The sequence below is a fragment of the Electrona antarctica genome (genome assembly GCF_951216825.1).
Source record: "Electrona antarctica genome assembly, chromosome: 10".
Classification (NCBI taxonomy): Eukaryota; Metazoa; Chordata; class Actinopteri; order Myctophiformes; family Myctophidae; genus Electrona; species Electrona antarctica.
In genome coordinates this window covers 28,824,026-28,830,151 of record NC_136791.1, presented here as the reverse complement: position 1 = coordinate 28,830,151, position 6,126 = coordinate 28,824,026, and the positions used below count along the sequence as shown (strand labels likewise).

Below are 6,126 nucleotides of genomic sequence, written 5' to 3'. Positions count from 1 at the left end.
AATGTACTCAGAAGAGTAGCGCGACTAGAACATGAGACGAGCGTTCCTATTGGCTGTGATGTATGTATAGGCGCTCACGGCTGGCGTGCCCGAAAATAGCAGATCTGCAAGCTCAGAACGCCTTGCGATGCGACGCGTTGTGAGCTTTAAGATTGGCAATTTTTTGACTCGTACTACATTGTTGTGGCCTGACTTCCACAGCTGATCTGTAGGCTAATTAGATCTCCATGATTTGAAGTGTTTTATGAACCATGATGTATCACATATGCTCTACTCTAAACAGGTATTTGAAGATCTGTTTTGAAGGCAAGGTGTCTTTATATTAGACGTACAGACTGAGCACTTCTGTGAATTTACCAGGAATTGCTCGAATGTTAAAGTGTATTTTTGTGTCATGTTCTCAGGAAGATAAGGCGCTCTTTTGTGACCAGTGGCTCGCAATTTATTCAAACTGCTCGGGGCATTACATTATTATTAGAATGATTAGCATGCAAATCTTGTATAGCTCCTGGCTTTGGCAAAGAGACCTCCACACTTAAATTGCTCTTTCACACTAACTCACATTAGGCTTTCTTTTGGTTGCATTTTTATTGCAAAGCCAATAATCTACATAAATTATACTCTATATTTTGTGCCCTGTGATTGTAGACAGTAGACTCTCATAATATAGCAAATTTAGGGAGACCCATACCAAAGTTTGCATATGCACTGATGCATATCCTGCATTCTACATACATCTATTCATTCAAGCAGACATTAACTAAAGTAATTATCTGACATTCATGAATTGTACCATTAAAAAGGAAGCCAAAGTTGGATGCCAGGATCTACCTAAATAATATATTAAGGGCCGGTGGCTCAGGGGTAGAGTGGCTGATGGTAACCGCAAGGTTGCCTGTTCGAACCCGGGCTCCCCCAGAGTTTGTGTCCTTGAGCAAGACACTGAACCCCAAATTGCTCCTGATGTGCAGGTTGGTGCCTTGCATGGTTTCTGCCGCCAATCGTGTATGAATGTGTGTGTGAATGGGTGAATCTACACACAATCTATGTAAAGCGCCTTGGATAAAGACGCTATATAAATGCACCATTTACCATTTATATTGACTTAAACTGGTCCCAATCTAAAGCAAATATACCATTTTTCACCTGATGCAGAGATGTCAAGTGCCCTGACTGCCCCTACCACCATGTTCTTGGCACCTCGTTTTTGCAGCTGATTTGAGAGTGAGACAGGCAGCAAGCAGGTAAGTTCCCTATTGATCCCCCCCCCATCAATACATTGTTGCTTTTAGTAACTTCACGTTTTGCCCAGATTAGCTACTACAAAGCTTGATTGAGATGTTTAAGATTTAAGAGAGATGATTAAGAGAAAAATGTTCATTATTTTCATTGTTATGGTAATGAGACTAATGACTAATAATGATCGATACTGTCCAAATATTGCCCCATTAGCAGCCATAAGACATCCAATGTAGGCCTATACATTTCTGGAGTGAAATGGTACAAGGGACGGATACCACAAAAAGACCACCCCCAAAAATCGGTGCGGTGGTGGCTCAGGGGTAGAGTGGCTGGATGGTAACCGTGAGGTTGCCAGTTCGAACCCGGGCTCCCCCAGAGTTACTGTCGAAGTGTCCTTGAGCAAGACACTGAACCCCTAATTGCTCCCGATATGCTGGTTGGTGCCTTGCATGGTTTCCGCTGCCATTGGTGTATGAATGTGTGTGTGTGAATGGGTGAATGTAATGCACAATCTATGTAAAGGTGTGTGAATGTGTGTGTGAATGGGTGAATGTAATGCACAATCTATGTAAAGGTGTGTGAATGTGTGTGAATGGGTAAATGTAATGCACAATCTGTGTGTGTGTGTGTGTGTGTGTGTGTGTGTGTGTGTGTGTGTGTGTGTGTGTGTGTGTGTGTGTGTGTGTGTGTGTGTGTGTGTGTGTGTGTGTGTGTGTGTGTGTGTGTGTGTGTGTGTGTGTGTGTGTGTGAATGTAATGCACAATCTCTGTAAAGCGCCTTGGATAAAGGCGTTATATAAAATTATAAATGCACCATTTACGTGCCACGTGCACTTTTCTTGGGTTTGAGGAGCCCCTGCCCCTCCCTCAGTGCTCTCTGCACGGCCCTGCTGAAGACCTTGCGTTCTCCTTGGACTTTGTACCCTGCATGAGAAATGCACAGTAAAATCATGAATCTCAGTCAGAATATGGATATGGACCTTAAAATCATGAATCTCACTATCTCAGTCGGAATATGGATAGGCCTGCTATGGACCTTTAAGGTCATAGGCCTTAAAGGGAAATCAGGGGTGTTCATTTAACTCTGAAAGTATACATTTTATACTTTCAGAGTTAAATGAACACCCGTGATTTCCCTGTGTGTAATGTTGCTCTACTATGTGCTTTGCCAATGTAATGCATATTAAACTGCTGATAGGGCTTACGCTATATTGAATGTCATCTTGAACATGTAAAAATCTGATCCCCTCCCCTAAAATATGCAACCATTAACTGGTATCACTCACTCAGCTGGCTTTAATTACATGTGTGACAAGTTGATGAGCATGCAGGGCAGACCGAGGGGAGAGTCACAAAGTCCTGTTAATACTAAACAGTTTCGCTGTCACAGGTCTAATCATTCTTTATTGATTACTAGACTTTGTGTTCTATTTCACACTTGAATTATTGTTTCTGAGCTTCCACTACCTCTGTCTCTCTGTCTCTGTCTCTCTTCTCTTGATCCCTCCCCTTTCTTTTTCCTCGCTCCCTAGCTCTCTCTGGCATGTGCTCCAGTTCATTATTTCCATCATTTCCTGGTAATTTGGAGTTGGCTGTTTAAAACTTAGAGGCTCTTATTAAGTTTTTGGCCATGGTGGATAAGAGGCAGGACTGTAAGAGCACAGAGATAAACTAATCATCTTAAAACCCTAATTATTAGTATCTTACTGTGACAGACTGTTTTTTTGGCGAGGCAGCCAAATTGAGCCTCAAATGAGGAAAGGCATATCTGTGTGGAAAGTGGTAATAATTTTAAGTCATCTTGATCTGGCATGGTGTGGCAGAATTCATTAGTGCAGATTAGCACTGTGTGTACAAAGTAAATGAGATATCTAATGGCAAACATGGAGGTCCAGAGACTCTTAATTCCCTTCCCAATATGAGGCATGGTGGTAAGAGGTGATTATATATATTAACATTCTGACTTTTACTATGTACATTGAACCAGTGCACTTGACCTTTCACCTTCCTCTGTACATTAGCTGCTGTCTTAGACCGTGGAAAGGTGAGGAGAATGAACTCCAAATCAGATTATACAGTGTTACTCTGATGCAGCAGGGGAGAGCAGAATTTTTATTTATTTATTTTTAAATATTTTTTTGGCACAGATATGAAAGAAGTTAATTATGTGTGTAAGGCGGAAGGAAGGTTTGGGGGGGCGAAGAAATAAGATTACAGAGAATAATTTGCTGATATAATTACACCAAAATTGGGTACACACAATCGTAAAATACATGTATTGCTTGACCCGGGTTAGCCAGTGAAATAAATCCTCCTTCTATAGCCTTTGTTAATTTGTTTTTATCATCTCCAAGTGGTGTTTGTGCAGGCAGTTCAATTTGCATGTGTAATTCCACTGTGCAAATTGACAACAAGTAGATAATTCCAGGAAATAGGCTGGTTGCAGGCCCCTGCTATCTTCCCGAGCCTATTCATTTTGAGGAACCGCTGAGCCATGAAACTCATACATCAACTATTTCCTGACAACGCTTAGGCTTATTGTCCCCTAAAATGTCATTACAGCCATTATTTATGAAGCTAATTCATTTATTAAACCATATTTACTCTGACAGAATTTGTCACATTCTATCCATATCCTGAGCATTCCCGTTGAACAATGTCTTTCAATGAGTCGCGAAAAAGCCTCCCAAAAACTTTTGAATCAACCTTATTTGCTTTTTTACACACACAATAGTTGAAATATTGCATATAAACAGAGAAATGTCTCATGTTTTATTTTATTTTTTTTATTTTTTTTTGCTTTATTAATGAGAAGTAGGGAAGCAAACTTTGTATACCTTTCAGGGCACACTGCCTTTTGTTACAGTTAGAAATTGGAATTGTTATATTAAGGCCATGCCACCAACATCTTTTGTGTATTTTTATAATACAACCAAGTTAACATGGACATACTTAAAAAGGATTACAACTGCACAGAAAAATCCTCACCGTTAATTGAACTTTGAGCGTGTATAGCCTATATCTATTTTTAAATTAACACTAAGTATTCATGGACCATTAAACCGTTCTATTTGGGTACCTTTTTACACTCAGAGTTAAATTAACATGCAAGATTTTACTGTGTATGTACAGTATGATATATATGACAGCCACCTTCTCGACTGAGAATGGTCGTCACTTTTAACAAATAGCAGTTCAGATATCTGAAGCTAAACAGGTTTCTTTTTGTATCTATTCCCCCCCTGGCCTGTTGCTGCTGACTTATGGGTCTGTCAGTTCAGCACAGCATACTTCATGACAGTGTGAATAATTTGTAATTTTGAGTGATGAAGTAACACATAGGGGGTCATAAATTTTAATGTTACATGTTCTCTCCGGATAATTCCATCATACCGCTCGACTAGCCTATATTTCTCCTTTTCGACTCACCTGTCACCCAAAAGCACTTATCACAGCAGTTACGATGAGTTATGTTTGAACTGTTTTATAATATTGATTTGGAGGTGTGACATTTTAATTAATGCTGGGTGTTAGCTGTCATATTGCAATGAGCGGTTTCTATTGGTTAGAACATTAGACAGGCACGGTGGGAGCAATAATGATAAGAATAAAGCACTTACTGTGAAAAGCCCGTAAACGGGGGATAAATGCAGATGAGAGAGACGTCATGGGCTAAATTTAAGGTGTCAAAAATGGTAATACCTCTGCACTGTATTTCTGTGACTGTGGAGGTCCATTCTGTATAGTAACACAAGTCATTGAGAGAGCCTGCCATCTCTTTTCCACAAGTTTATGTCCCATTTTATTGCGGAGTCGGTGCTGCCAACGAACAGACCCAGAGAGAGAGGCAGTGTACTGGGGGAGGACCAGAGGGGAAATTAGGTAACTTTGCAGCACTTCATTGAACAGCAATAAGCTTTTAGGGCTTAGCCAGCATAAACACATTAAACTGATGAGATTCATCAGCAGTCTTGTGTCAAATCCATTGTGCCCACAGGCAAATTTCAGCAACGGCAAACTGCAGACTGACAGTTCCCTTTGCCACAGAGGCAGACCACTACCGTATAAGCTGGATTTATAGGAAGACAAAATGTTATACCGCTCTTTTACCAATAATTAATCTTACAAATGCTATATTAGAGTCAACATGTATACAATATTAGTGTTCTAACAATGTTAGAATTGTTTTATAGCCCCAGTAATGTTAGACAAGGCATAAGGTTATAGAGATGTATGGTCTTAGGAATATTGTTTGTGTATTTATTTTTTTATTTTTTATTTCTTCCAGTCAGCATTGAAATCATGAAGGTGGATAACATTACGTTAAGACCCAATCCTTACCCAGAGCGGGGTGCGTACGTTAGTCCGACATACCAATAGTCATACGTTGCCGGTTAAGACGCATATGTGGCCGGTTAAGACACATACGTGGCTGGTTAAGACACATACGTGGCCGGTTAAGACACATACGTGGCTGGTTAAGACACATACGTTACCGGTTAAGACACATACGTGGCCGGTTAAGACACATACGTTACCGGTTTAGACACATACGTGGCTGGTTTAGACACATACGTTACCGGTTAAGACACATACGTTACCGGTTAAGACACATACGCTGCCGGTTAAGACACATACGTGGCCGGTTAAGACACATACGTGGCCGGTTAAGACACATACGTGGCCATTTAAGACTCACCCGTGGCTTCTGTGTGCGGTTAGGGGTTTGGGGGGTATAGGGTCTGTACGTCGGACCAAAGATATGCCCCCGCCCCCCTTTCCCCCCAGAGCATCTGTCTCAGAGTCAGAGTTGTTGCGAGTGAAGTAACTTGATTGAACAACTGCAAATTGTGAGTGTGTGTATATGACCTCTGAGCAGGAGAAC

General features: G+C 40.9%; 1 protein-coding gene across 5 annotated transcripts in view; it reads left to right on the top strand.

Moving 5' to 3' along the window:
• Positions 1–188: 188 nt before the first annotated feature.
• pik3ap1 (phosphoinositide-3-kinase adaptor protein 1) overlaps positions 189–6,126 on the top strand; it is a 63,882-nt gene continuing 57,944 nt past the window's right edge. For all 5 annotated transcript variants that reach the window (XM_079512421.1, XM_079512424.1, XM_079512422.1 and 2 more), the window contains exons 1-2: positions 189–283; positions 1,156–1,244. The gene's annotated coding sequence lies outside the window, so the exon portion shown is untranslated. The remainder of the gene's footprint in view (positions 284–1,155; positions 1,245–6,126) is intronic.